The sequence below is a fragment of the Lupinus angustifolius genome, unplaced genomic scaffold (genome assembly GCF_001865875.1).
Source record: "Lupinus angustifolius cultivar Tanjil unplaced genomic scaffold, LupAngTanjil_v1.0 Scaffold_200_6, whole genome shotgun sequence".
Lineage (NCBI taxonomy): Eukaryota > Viridiplantae > Streptophyta > Magnoliopsida > Fabales > Fabaceae > Lupinus > Lupinus angustifolius.
The window spans coordinates 16,058-32,187 of record NW_017726800.1 but is presented as its reverse complement, the minus strand read 5'-3'; positions in this window follow the sequence as shown (position 1 = coordinate 32,187).

Genomic DNA, 16,130 nt, shown 5'->3' with positions numbered 1-16,130 from the left:
TTAGGTAAACCTAGGTGTGAGTCTCACAAGACTTAATAAAGTAACTAATCCACTAAAATGAGATATCATCTAGTTTATTATATGTTCATGCATATCATACATGTTATATGTGAATATAAGGCATAATATAATTGCTAAAACATGTATATGAGTTAAGCATAACATATGAGTAGTTTGCCTTTTGAATCATGTGTTTTAATATGCTGGTTAATCGATTAACATGGTGACTTAATCGATTAACTCAACTGTTTTTTCTGTTTTAACCATGTTACACTAGTTAATCGATTAACCTCATGGCTTAATCGATTAACGTGTCTGTTTTCTGATGTTTCAACTGCATAACTGAAAAAACCGCTTTTAGAGGCAAAATCTATTTTGTATAAATTCTGGCAAATTGCAGAAATGGCTAAGAGTGAAAAACACAGAGAAAAGAAAATTGATCATCATTGTTAGAAACTATTAGAGAGTGTTGCATTAGGAGAAAGATTAGATCATTCTAAGGCTTTAAGTTTCACATTCATATTGCATGTTCTTTAAAAAAAGTTCTCTTGCATCATTCTTGTGTTTCTTGGAAAGAAAAGGGATAGTTTTTTATGATTGCATAATTTCAGAAACCTCATGCATGTACATTCATATTAGACTAGAAAGTCTTCTGAGTTCTTTCTTAGGTTTTAGTCTTTAATCTTTATTGTAAAATCCGAGTATTAAGTACTCATTCATAATAATTCAAGGAATGAGAAAATCCTAGTTGCGGTTAGTTAAGGTGCTCTTCACAAAGACTTGGAGGTCTTGGGATAAAGAGCGATACCTTGGCTGGGGCCGAATCGCAGTAAGAAAGGTTTTCTTGGGAGGCGGTTTTGGGAAAGGTCAAATCAAGGGTGACAAAGTTCTTTGGGTTCCAAGAAAGGAGCGTTCGAGTCTTGTAATTGGAAGCGTGTATGTAACGTATATTGTGTTCTATAATGAAGAAGGAAAATCTCCCAGATCAAAGGGGAGGATTGGATGTAGTTTTGCAGTGGACAACAAAACAAACTAGGATAAAATCCTTGTGCAATCTTTTCTATCATTTTCTCTTTTATATTTCAAGATGTTTTAATTCGAGTTTGAAGCCGATATTTTGCATGCTTATACTTTGCTATGTTCTTGTTAATATTGTATAAAAATATCTGTTGTATATCTGCCTGTGTGTTGGTTAATAACTGTGCAAGTTGCTGATCTGATCATTATGTTTCTGTTTTGATTTAATCGATTAAGCCCACTGGTTAATCAATTAACTAGGCATTTTTCAGCAAATGTGTAAAAACCAAAAAGTGGAACTTGAGCTCCGCCACACCTATTCAACCCCCCCTCTTCTAGGTGTATTTTGCCACTGATACCTAACAAAGAGAGTCTTGCTCTCAAAGAACAAATTCAAATTTGTTAATGATGCCATAAGAATGCCAAAAAAGTATGATCTAGGTTATGATGCGTGGGAAAGATGTAATACTATGGTCATCTCTTGGATCATAAGATCTCTCACTCCAAGCATTTCCCAGATCATAGTCTACATAGATAATGCACAAGAACTTTGGGATGATCTTAATGAGAGATTTTCGAAAGGTGATCATTTTAGAATGTCTGATTTACTTCAAAAAATGCATTCCACGAAGCAAGGAGGCAGGGATATCTGTCAATCTTCACTGATATGAAGATAATATGGGATGTTCTTGATTCCCTTAGACCATTTCCCATTTTCACTTTTCAAAACAAGTGTAGATGTGAGTTCTTGAAAACCTTCAGAAAATATAGAGAAACAAAATATGTTATCTGTTTTCTCAAGGAATTGGGAAAGCTATACAACACTGCTAGGTCTCAGATGTTGCTCATGGATCCATTGCTCACCATAAACAAAGCTTTTGCACTCGTTGCTCAGCAAGAAAGACCATCTGATGGAACAACCCACAATGAGAGAGCCTCCATCAACAATATCAACTCCAGACAAAATTGGAGACCACAGTCCAACAAGAATTTCACAACAAATAAGGGCAGGGAAGGAAAAAGCCAATTCAATAACACAGCGAGTTCTACTGGAAGAGGATATGGTGGATAGAATAACAACAAAATATGTACCTTTTGTAGAAGAGAAAGACACAAAATTGAAATTTGCTACTTCAAGCATGGCTTTCCACCCAATTTCAAGTTCAAACCAAGGAATACCACATGATTTGTTAACAACCTTCAATCACAAGAAACACTTAACTCTGAGTCAGAGAACCCTGCACAACCCAAATACAATCATGATCAACAAGGAACATTAACTTTCAATCCATAACATAATATAAACCTTGTTGGAATGGATGATGCAGCATGTGAGAAACATCTCACATCGGGTATGTCTCTTATTATAAACTCTTGGTTACTTTACTCAGGGGCCACTGACCACATTACAAACAATTTGTCTAATTTCACATGCTATCATGCTATCAAGCCTATCACTATCAAATTGCCTAAAAATTCTACTCTTATCACCAATTTTAAAGGAACTGTAATCTTATCTGAAAACCTTATCCTAAACAATGTGCTTTACATGCCAAATTCCAAATACAATTTAATATCTACTCATAAACTTGCTTGCTCTCTTCAGTGCAAGCTCGTTTTTGATAACTCCTATTGCTTTATTCAGGATATGACTTCCTTGAAGAAGATTGGTCATGCTAAAGCCTTTAATCATCTGTACATTCTCAAAGGACATGTTAATAATAGTAGTTTGCATACTGTTAATACATTACATAATCACACTGCTTCTAATTTTATTTTGTGGCATTTTAGATTAGGGCATCCCTCTCATGTTGTTTTGGAACATATGCATACATGCACCCCTTATATCAAATATGATTAAAAAAGGATTTGTGATTATTGTCATTTAGCCAAATAATCCAGATTACCCTTCCCTATAAGTGATTATACCACTAATCACCCTTTTGAAATTGTTCATATGGACATTTGGGGTCCTATTGGTATACCCTCCATTCATGGCCACAAGTACTTCCTAACCATTGTTGATGACCACACAAGACACACTTGAATTTTTACCTTATGATGTCTAAAATTGAAACTAGAAAGCTCATCCAAGAATTCACTAAACTTGTGTTTGTTTAGTATAATAGAAGGATCAAAGTTATTAGGTTTGATAATGGCAGTGAATTCAATATGCCAAATTTCTATGGGCAAGAAGATATCATTTACCAAACTTCTTGTGTTGAGACTCTACAACAGAATTCTATTGTGGAACAAAAGCATAAACATATACTCAATGTAGCCAGATCATTACTCTTTCAATCTTTTCTCCCAAAATCCTTTTAGGGATATATTGTGAGTCATGCCATCTACCTTATCAATAGGCTACCAAGTCCTGTTCTTGACATGAAATCTCCTTTTGAAGTCCTAAACAACAAGCTACATAACCTGCAACATCTTAAGGTTTTTGGTTGTCTTGGTTTTGCATCCACCTTAACCAATAATAGATCCAAATTGGATCGTAGAGCCGAGAGATCTTTATTTCTTGGCCCCAGACATGGAACCAAAGGGTTTGTCCTATTAGATCTCAAAATAAGAGTAATATACATTTCTCGAAATGTTGTTTTTTATGAAAATATTTTCCCCTACCAGCCTTCTTCTGAACCTGATTCCACTGATACTCAAGACACTACTGATAGCCTCTTTCCTACCTTCTTTGATGCTTGTCCACCCAACCAAGATCCTCATAACCCATCACCAATAATTCCAGAACTTACAAGTCATCCTGAACTTATCCAAACACATGAGTCTCAATCCTCTCCCATTCAACCATCTCTTCATACCAGAAGATCTCAAAGGGTATCACACCCTCCAACTTACTTAAGAGATTTTCACTGCAACCTATTAACCTCTTCACCTATCACCCCTGATCCCTCTATTAAGCATCATCTTCACACTGTTTTATCTTATGAATCTATCCCTACCACCCACCTCCAGCATACTCTCTCCATCATCACACATGATGAACCAAAAACCTATAAACAAGCCATTAAATCTACAGACTGGATACAGGCTATGCGAAATGAGCTCCTTGCCCTTGAACAAAACAACACATGGACCCTCATGACTCTTCCTCCAAACAAACACACCATTGGCTGCAAATGGGCATACAAACTTAAGTACAACTCTGATGGTAGTATAGAAAGACACAAAGCTAGATTAGTAGCCAAAGTCTATACACAAACTGAAGGTTTAGATTATTTTGACACCTTTGCTCCAATGGTGAAGCTCACCACTGTTAGGCTCCTTCTTGCCATTGCTGCTTCCTAAGGTTGGGCCTTACACCAACTAGATGTTAACAATGCCTTTCTCCATGGGACCTTGATAAGGAAGTCTATATGACCCTGCCTCAATGGGTTAGTTTGTTCTATCCCTAACCAAGTTTGCAAACTCAATAAATCTCTCCATGGTTTGAAACAAGCCAAAAGACAATGGTTTGCTAAACTTTCATCCTTCCTCATTTAATTGGGTTACAAACAATCTAACCATGATCATTCCCTCTTTACTAAACATCACAATTCCAAGTTTACTGCATTATTGATATATGTTGATGATTTAATACTTGCTGGCAATGATATTATTGAGATTACCAAAGTGAAACAACAATTACACAACAAATTCAGAATCAAGGATCTTGGCTCACTAAGGTATTTTCTAGGACTCGAAGTCATCTACTTTGACCAAGGTATAACTCTAAACCAAAGAAAATATGCTTTAGACTTATTATTTGATACTGTTTTTTTGCTTTCTAAACCTGTCCCTACACGTATGACTAAACATCCACACTTACATCAAAATGATAGTTCTCTTTACCATGAACCTGAATTATATAGACAAATTATTGGTAGACTTCTTTATCTTACAAACACAAGACCTGATTTAAGCTTTGCCATTCAGCAACTAAGCCAATTTATGGCCAACCCTACTATGAATCATTATAAGGCCAGGACAAGGGTCCTTAGATATATTAAATGTTCTCCTGGTCAAGGGCTTCTTTACCCTACTCAATCCACTTTACAACTAAAAGGGTATAATGACTCTTATTGGGCCACATTCCCAAATACTAGGAAATCAATCACATGTTTTTGTATGTTTTTAGGCAACTCCTTGATTTCCTAGAAATCAAAGAAACAAAACACTATTTCTAGATCTTCTTCTGAGGCAGAGTATCGTGCTCTTGCATTGCCTGTTGTGAGATCAAGTGGCTAACCTATTTGCTTGGGAGGTCGCCACTGTTAACGTGAAGCACAAATGAAGCTAGAAGCCACTATTATAAAGAACAAGGAATTGAACACAAGTCTTACCAAATCATTGCAAGCCAATCCTAGCGTCAAGGTTTATTTAATATCAGAGATAATATCATAAACGAGGCTGGAAAATTCATATGTAGTAGCAAAAACACATAGATAATCAAGAGATGTTTGTGAAGGATATAAGATGAGAAAAGCAAATAAGCGACAACAACCATAACTTGATGCACTTAGATGGTGTTCAAGGTCTACGCATACTTTGATAAATTCCAACAAGATAACCACACCTTTAGAAATTACTCATAGTCCTCTAACTCCTTCCTTGCCCTGAACGTGTTTCAACAGAGAAGAAGATGGTGTTAGATGTTCAAATGTTGCAAAATTAACAACAACTGAAATCCCTCTAAGAACCTAAAAGAAGAAAACACAAGGCCCCATGATGGAGATGGTGAAACAAAGTCATGGACTTAGAGGAAGTCATCCATCAACTAAAGTTTTCACAACCAATGATTCTCACTAACCTACTCTATCACTTAATAACTTTGATTTCTATCATGCCCGTTGGTCACTTTGGTCGACTTCAGCTTGTTAGTTCTACTTTGACAAACTCATGGCTCAATGACGCTGGTGGATTGGCCATAATGGTTGGTTTAGTAATGTGTGAGGGTTTCATTTTTAGGATTACATCTTCCTCCTACCAGTATAAAGAGAGAGGGATCCTTGGTTGCTAGAGGATTCTCTGGCCCACCGCTGAAGGTCCAGGACATGAAATTAAAAAGGCAAAGTTAATGTCAATTTCCAATAGATGTATGGCTTCATACAATCTTGTACCATGATTCTCATGTGCATTGCTAATCCATGAATCTTCATTAACAATTGAGGCGTTATATCACATAATCATCTAATGGAGCATTTTCGTCATCAATTCTATATTGATGTCTTGCCCTCCACGTAGACCATCCAAATCTTGCTACAAAGGTAAAATCTAAACTCTCTTGTCATTGTAATTTTCAACCTGTTCATTTTCATTCATAAAAAAACTAATAAATTAAAACATTTTCTATCCTATTTAAGTAATTAACAATTGAAACATTTTCTTTTATATAGTTAAAATCTTTTTTAGTTGATAACCGTATATTGTAGTACATTATACTTTGATAAATCACACAAGCAAGTATTATAATAAATTAATAACAGAATTTTTATAGTAAGGTCATGATTCGAGTTGTCTCTAACTTCTCTGAAAATGAGAAGAAGGTCTACGACCAACACCGTCTCTAAACTATTAATTCAATATATAAATAATTCAAAATTATTTTTATCATTTAATTCCATACATAAAATAATTTCAAAACTATTTTATTACTTGATTTCATAATTACAAAATGACGCAACACCATCTTATTTCTATAATTAATAACAGATCTTTTATAGTAAGGTCACGGTTCGAGTTGTCTCTAACTTCCCTGAAAATGAGAAGAAGGTCTACGACCAACACCATCTCTAAACTATTAATTTCATATAAAAATATAATTGAAACCTCTTTTACCTAAATGAATTATGGAATTTTTATAGTAATGTTATGGTTTGAGTTGCCTCTAACTTCTCTAAGAATGGGAAGAAGGTTTGCGACCAATACTATCTCTAAACTATTAGTTCCATTGAATTTAAACAAACATATATTATAAACATTTTCAAATCAATAACAATCAACCAAACTAACCAACTAATTTTTGAACCAGAACTACGTAGTCTTGATTTCCCTATTGCACCTAGGGATACGTAGGAGCAAGATAAACTCTTGTGAGACACAAAAATAAAAAATAAAATATTTTGCTTTAGTAATTAAATTCTTATTAATAAATTGTTTAAGGGTATAAAAGTCCACGTTATTAGCGAGGATACCATTTTAATACGGGCTGATGAGATGCTAATACCTTCCCCGATTCGTAGTCGACTCCTGAGCTCAGAATCTTTGTCAAAGACCAAATTATCCTAATCGGGCATAAAGAGAGTTTTCTACGTTTTAACCGCAGAAAACGTAGTGGCGTCTCCAAATCAATTGGGAGAGGTAGAAATCGAGTTCGCCTCCTCCCAAATCACAGAGCTGGTCTTCCAACCGAAAATTAGGTCGCGGTAGGGGATTATGAAGTAGTAATGCCTTTTATCATATCACTTGCATTGACAATTGATTGAGGCAAGACCTTCATATGCAACTCTGACCGTGTCTCATGGCCTAACCAAATGTCTAGCCTGACCGTGCATTATCAAACAACATATATTTTGACCGTGTCAAGTTACAAGCCATGACTGAGGCAGTTGGACATCGTGGTTGTGCCATTGCTCTTGTCATGTCCAAGTTAGCTTTTGATTCTGACCAAGGTGGCTGGACATCGTGACCGTGTCACTACCTCGATCATGCACACTAGATTATTATCCTAACCGTGTTGTAATTGTTGATTGTTTAGAGCTACACTGTGCTTCCTGATTACCTTGGTTCCTCTTCTCCTTTGCCTTCTTTCGGTTACTCTTGGTTGACTTCTCAATTTCTGAATTAAACTACAATGGATCTTCAGTAACCTTTCCTCTCAAGAATATAAATGATAAGATTATAGCAATGGTTAGCACAAAGAGTCATAAAAACTAAAACTACTTACAAGAAATAAAAATTAATTAAAACTACTCAACAAACTATCTTGAGAAACTAATATTAAATCGCACATTGCTCATCGATAGCGGCGCCAAAAACTTGTTGATATTTTTGGTACGACAAGTGAATTGTATCGTTCAAGTAACAAAACCGGTAAATACTGGGATATCCTCCTCAGAGAGCAATCCAGATCTATACTATTTTCTAAAGCAGTAAGTTGAGTAAATATGTGCAAAGTTGAGGAATAATATTGTTCACTAGTTTAGGTTATCAAAAAATAGTTAACTTAAAATGGTTTTCTAAACCAAAATAAAAATGGTTGGGATTGACTTTAATCATTCCTTCTCTTTGTAATCTTTAGATTCAATTCTATAAAACTTGTAAAGTTATTGATCTTGATGCAACATTTTCTTCGAATCATCAGTATCAATTCCTTGAGTACAAAATCCTTAGATAATTCATCAAACACCAATTCCTTGGATATTTAATCAATTTTCTAGCATAAACCCAATGTAAAAGCAATTCATACATTATTATCCATTCCTAGATCAATGATGAATCAAGAAAGATTATCCATATTCAATTCTAGGTTTAACTTCCCAGTTAAACTTAGATCCAAGATCAAAAAACTAGAAATTAAGAAGAATCAAGCAATAAGCACAGAATAAACTTTCCAAAATAAAAAAACAAAATATATTTTTGAATTGAATCCAAGAATACAAGAGTTAGAAGATTACATTTCAATCCCAACATGGAGAGAATTAGTTACTCATCCTAGGCATTACAACACTAGAATGATGTAAAATACAAGAAAATCCAGATCTAAAGTCGTTCACATGACTTCTCTCCTTCTCTCTCGTGTTTCTTTCTAAAATCTATGAAGAAAGTGCTTCAAAACTGATTAGAACCCCCTTTCATGTTTGCACAACTGCCTATATGTGATTCATAATTTTTGCCTCTCGCTCATACTAGAGATTCTCGCTCAAGCGAGAGAGCAAATTCCAACATTAATAAATTCTTCTAGCTTGGGCGAGAGGCGCAGAGTTTTGAACTCGTCTTTCTTGCTTGAGCGATGTGATCTCGCTTGGGCAAGAATGTGATAGAAAATTTGGTCTATTTTCTAGTTTGAGCGAGGTCCTCTAGCTTCAGCGATAGACCAATGCTAACTTTTTCACAAATCTTCTTCAATTTTTAGCTTCTTCCATCTCATTACCTTGCAAATGACACAACATATAAGCTTCCTAAGCAAGAAATAATTACACTAGATTATTTAGCATTGTACAATGATTTCACATAACTAAACAATAAGTTCCCAAAATTATATAGATTTTCCTCACAACATGACACTTAATAGTATTCTATAAAGTCCGTCGGTTGAAGATCATGTACGTCTATCCCAATATAGTGAATCAACATAGCTTGTATCGGTTTGTCCCATAGTGGAATCTCTACAAGCAAAATTTTCAGCCAACTTGCTTCTTCACTATCTGTTGCTAGTGCTATCATCTCAACTTTCAAAGTGGATTGAGCCAAAATAGTCCGTTTCTTGTTAGGCTGTGGATAATCCATCTCATCATTTATGGCTTCTTGCCACAAATCAGCATACAAAGAAGTCAAAACTTCTTGGAGAGTTGATGGATTTTCCTCCAATATATAGACCATATAACCATGTCTATACTCTCTAGCAGTTGTTGCTCTCTTACTAATTCTAGGTTCTATTTCAAACCTTTCATTTTTATCATTATCTCTAATCACGTGTATGTGACTAGTTGATGTGCCCCCATTATTCCTTAATTTAATTGGGAATTTCTTTTTCATTGAAATCAACATCGTTTAGACTCAATGATCACTTTTGCGTTAAAGTCATAAAAGTTGTACGCCTTGCTGTATACAACATACCCAACGAATACACATTCATAGGCTTTGTGAGTTTAACTCTCTAGGGGCATATCATCAGAAATGATTTCATGAGCAATTCTATGTATCTCATTGGACTAAGACTCTATTGATTTATCATCAGTCATATCTTTTTAAGTGCATACCAAATTAATTTGGCAGACTTGTATGAGCAATAGTAATTATAGAGATCATCAGACAACCCAATGAAAATGAAGTTTTTACAGAAATAATCACTTTCATTCTAGAGAGCTATTTCAATAGCCAGTTTATCCATTTTCTCTTTTTCAGCTTTTTCCAGCAATACTGGGATACTAGTTTTCAGAACGTGAACAACTTTTCTCATAATGAGTAAAAATTCCATCTCATGTTGCCACCATTTCAAATTTGTCTCATCAAACCGAAATGGTTTATTCAAGTCAAATTTGTTCGGTCCAATAATATTATCTACGAATATCATTGCAGTTGAAACATCTTAAAAATTTTGTTATTGTAGCTTGCAACAATTCTAAATGACACGAAATAAAACTTATTGGCTGAGTCACGACCATGTCGCTCTCTTCAGGACGTTTCGTGACACTGCCCAAAATTTGCAAGCAGACTATCAATCACGCCGTCCCCAAGATAAAATAATCCAGATCTATGTTATCGAATTCTTACTGCACTATAAGAACCAATCTCGAATACACCCACCACAATATGACTATTAGTGCCAATTCTCGAAATTCCCACAATATGGCTACACGTGCCAATTCTTTCCCCACAATATTGACTACTAGTGTTAATTCTCAAAATGCCCAAAAATATGGTTACCCATGCCAATTCTTCCCCTCAATACTGACTATCTGTGTCAATTATTGAAATTCCCACATTTTAACTCCATGTGCCATTCTGAGTACCATAGAAAGAAAGGGGGAGAAGTTTGCCAGAAATACATCGGCAGAAAATATGAGGGAGAAATAAGAAGTTGAATGAAAATGCATTCAACTTGGGGCGAGTTATAATGAGGGGAGAAGACATCTATTTATATCATGAGATTTTTTCCAAGTTCCTCATCTCTCCAATGTGGGGCTTGAGAGTTTTTTTTTTCAAAACTCTTTTATGTGAAACTTGAGAGTTTTTTAGATTTCACACCCATAAGTTTCCACCAATAGCTTTCGATAAACGAAGTTCCAACATAAAAATTCTCAACATCACACGTATACAACAACGTCACTTACAATGAGCGATTTTGAATTAATCATATACAACAATACAATCTATAATATGCGTTGTTGTATTGATCATATACAATAGTGATGTCTATAATGTGTGTTGTTATATTAATCATATATAACAACACTTTTTGTAATATGCACTGTTATATTAATCATATACAACTGTGCTATCTATAATGTGCATTATTGTGTTAATCAATACAAAACAACTCTCTATAATGAGTGTTGTTGTATTGTATACATATAACACTACCTACAATTAGTGTTATTGTATTGTATACATACAACAACGTTTGCCAGAGCTTCCTCTAGTATGCGCTATTGTTTTGTACACATTAATACCCACATATACATTTATCAACAACACAAACATTCTCCACAACACAAACACATTAATACCAATCAGAAGTTTGTATTATTAACATCAACACAATACAAATTACAAACAAAAAATATCATGTCAATTATGTTTTGGAAGATTACATAAAATTACAAACAAATAATATAAGTACAATATATGCAAATTACAAACAAATAAAAATATGCAATAATTATACAAAGACATATATCTACCTTTTCCTTTTCTTTGTCTGTTTTTGGCTTGCAATATATGAAAATTACCCAAAATCCCCATTGTGATAATCTCTTGTATATATAAATCATCATCCATAGTTGACTCGCTCTCACGCGACTGTGATGTCCTAAAAAAAGATTATCTTCACCATCAATATCTTCATATTTTTTGTCATCAATATTATTGACAATTATTTTGTTAGTTAAAAGAACAATGAACCATTTCATATCAGTTGGATCACTTACATAGAATACTTGTTGAACTTATGATGCTAGAATAAATGACTCATCTTTATATCCTGACCTATTAAAATCCACTTAGTGAATCCTAATTCATCAACTCAAAAGTCAATGTTGTTATCAACCCACATATAACAAAAAACTGGCATCCAAAACATTGTGTAATCCAATTCTTATATTCGTTCAATGACCCCAAAGTATGACATATTCATATATATTGGTTTCTATATTTTGCACTTGACATATGTAAAGTTCGAGCAACAATAGTCACCCCACTATTTTTCATTTTACTTTGATCATATTGTTTTTTCGTATAAAACGTAAACTCATTAATTAGGTAATCAATGTAGGATAAGACATGAATACTTAGACTATGGCTAACCATTTTAATCTTTCAAAAAATGAACGTGCATTTATATTCAACTTCTCAACAATGTGATTTTTTAGCCACTTTATGAAACACATAGTATGCTATTTGGAAATCCAATTCTCATTCTTACTTGGGTTAGACTTCCTAAGAATCTCCTTCAACATATGGCTCGACATCGTCGGCATTACGTAAAATATATAAGTGTGTTTGCTCTAATTCGGTTCTTGTTATAGTCAATATTTGATTCTTTGTAATCCCTTCGCCAAATGTTATTTTTGCATACTGAGGCTTTGGAATGCCTATGACATCACCATCGGTAAGGTACCCGATACATAAATTAAGAGTTTCTTCAACAATATATCACTCAACAATATAACCTTGTAGTATTGATTGATTCTTCACATACCATTTTAATGTCTTCAAATAACGCTCAAAAGTACATACATCTTATATAGGAAATCATTGATGAATTTTTTTGAGTAAGTAGGAGGTTTTCTTAGTGTATAAGGTTGCATGAGTATGAAGTTTTCTTTTCGAACAAGTTTGAGAGTGTAGAAGGAAGTGTGAATCAAATTTAGATATTTAAAAGTCGTAACAATTCAACAATGCTTATTTAAGAAGTCGTTGTTGATATGACATCTTCAACATCACTTATTTAAAGAATCGTTGTTGATATGACATTTTCAACAACGCTTCTTTAAGAACGCATTGTTGAATTGACGTCATATCAACAACATACTCTTAAAAGAGAACCGTTAAACATGCAGGAGATGAAACCAGCTTTTAACACCTCATCATCATAACATATCAGCAACGCTCCTCTAATCATGCGTTGTTGAATAAATATAAATTAACAGTGCTGTCTTAAAGGTGTGTTGTTAAACATAACCGCCTATCCAAATTAACAACACTTTCTTGACAGAACACTGTTAAAGTTATAATATATGTGTTAAACATAACCGCATATCCAAATTAATAGCGCTTTCTTGAATGAATGTTGTTGAAGTTATAATATATGTGTTGTTGTTAATAATTATATAAATGCACGTTATATTATCAATAACACAACACATATATTATAAATAGTTATAGTGATATACACAACATGATGAATATTTGATGAGTTATATTGTAGAACAAAAGGAAAATTTTCATTCTTCAAATTAAATAGTGATATATATGTTGGCAAAATACAATGTTCAATTCGATCAAACAGCAAAATAAAATTAACTATCCAAAAGACAAATACAATTGTTTATAGAATTTACACAATTAACCATCCAAAAGGAAAAGAACAAAAAAGAAATTAACAAAAATTGTTCAGTCGAAGAAATCATCTCATATGTGCCTAATAGAATTAAGAAATTCCAAATAGTCTAGGTTATCCTCCCTTATAGCCATTAAGAATGGCTGCAAAAATAAAAAAAATGAGACAAAGAGATATAAAAATTATACATTCAAATCTAGTAAATTAATCAAAATTGACATACACATTCTTTATAGGAATATTTTTTTTCTATTTTTTTAACAAAACTTCTCTTTTTCTTTCTGCCTCCTATCTTCAATTTCCTTGTTTTTTCTTCCTCATATCTTCTTCTTTTTGGGTGTCATGACTAATTATAAAAAGAGACAATGACTAATTAGATATATACAAATACAAAACACATAGATGTTTCACTATACATTTTACACTATATAAGTCTATAACCTTAAAGATCACAACTAAGGTCTTATTCCCATATAACATTTTGAAGAAATTAAAATAAAGCAGTAAATAATACATTTACTTTTCTTGGATCAGAAGCAAAGTCTTTACTTGGATCAGAAGGCAAGAAAATAGGAAGAAAAGAAAAAGAGTAGTTAGTGAAACAGAACAACACTTGAAAAAACTAATGGAAATAGAACCATTAGTATGAACCACAATATATATAGATTCAAATGGAAAAAGAATTGCTACCACCGTCCTTGGCAAATGTGCAAACAAACAAAGGGACAGATAACTCCACCATTAATTTTTCGGATATATAAACGTCGTATCCAAGCAACAACACTCATAAAGAAAGTGATGTTACTATGTCAACTGTAACAACACTTCCTTAATATTGCACTGTTGAATAGATGTAAATTAACAATGCTACCTTAAAGGTATGTTTTAAACAAAATTTATTCAAGTCAGTGCTAACATCATTGATGTTCAACAATGCGTTTTCACACCTGCGCTATAGAATTTATATCCGCCTATCCAAATTGGCAGTGCTTTCTTGAATATGCGATGTTGATGTTTTTCCGCTTAATTTTTAACAGTGTCATTCTAGCAAGCGCGATTGAATGACCATGGTTTATTGTGATATCTAGCATAGTGAAGATTAAAATTTAGTTATTGGTCACATGATCACTTATTTTTATCTTGACCGTTCTAATATGATCCAATAATTCATATTAAGTGTTCTAATTTCACACAATAATAAGTATTCTGAATTGAGTCACATATATATTCCTATTATTATCATTAATGCATAAACATTTCAATTTTTATATTTTATATAAAGAATAAAATATTTCATCATACCAGAAGATAAACTATCAATTTCTTCCATTAAAATTATGACATGTGGCTTTAATAAAATCTCAACAGTGCATATTTTAAAATACTTTTAGACAGAAAAATATTATAGATAATAAAATCAATCTAGGTATCATATTCCAGTAGAATCTCAACCCTGATATTTCACATTACATGTCTTTTAATTTGGGGATTGAATATTACTTTATCTTTTATGTGATTGAAAAGTGGCGAGACTAGTTTTATCTTTAAAATTTGGGTTAATTACACTGACACCCCCTGAGTTTTAGTGAAATTATACAAACCACCCCTCACTTTTCTATACTTACACAAACCCCCATAATTTTTATACTTTCATTATACTAATCACCTCTGCATGAGAAATAAATATAATCTTTTAAATAAAAAATGTGATGAATGCAATTAAGTTAAACAAAACATGATATATTGTGGAGAAGAGTCCAAATAATATACAAATCAATGTATCTTTATTATTTTTGGCTACAAAATACATTAACAACTCTAAAGATATATTGTTTAAATCGTTCTTATATTATATCGTAACGAACCAAAAATAATAAAGAGGTATCAACTCATATATTATTTGGACTTGTCTCCATCATATATCATGTTTTGTTTAACTTATTGTATTTATCACATTTTTTGTTTAAAAGATTACATTCAATTTTCATGCAAAGGTAGTCAGTGTAATGAAAATATAAAAATTAAGGGGGTTTGCGTAGGTATAGAAAAACGAGGGGTGGTTTGTGTAATTTTACTAAAACTCAGGGGATGGCAGTGTAATTTACTCTTAAAATTTTAGTTGAGAAGTCATGTTGGGCTTCTCAAATACCTAATTAATATTTCTGTTAACTTAATTAAGAAGTTGTGTTGGATCAACATGATTTTTGACTGACACAATTTTTTTATTTCTAACTCATAAGTTATGTTTGACCAATACAACCTTTTTAATTATAGTACTTCTAATTAAAAAGTTGATTTCAGAAGTTGTGTTAGGCCAACACAACTTTTGAATAACTATTTTAAAATTTTGTATAAATATATAATAAATAATAACTTTTTAGGTAGTGGTTGACAAACTAGTTTTTCATTAAATAAATGAGTTTAATTTTGAGTAGTGATAATTTCCTTTTTTTTGAATTAGAGGTCTTTTTTGATAAATAAGGAAATGCAATCGGTAAACAATGACCTAAATGCATTTACAATATTAATTTTGAACATTTGCTACCAAATTACTTATCCTTGATTATATATTAATATTAATAATAAGATTATAATTATGATTAGTACTATC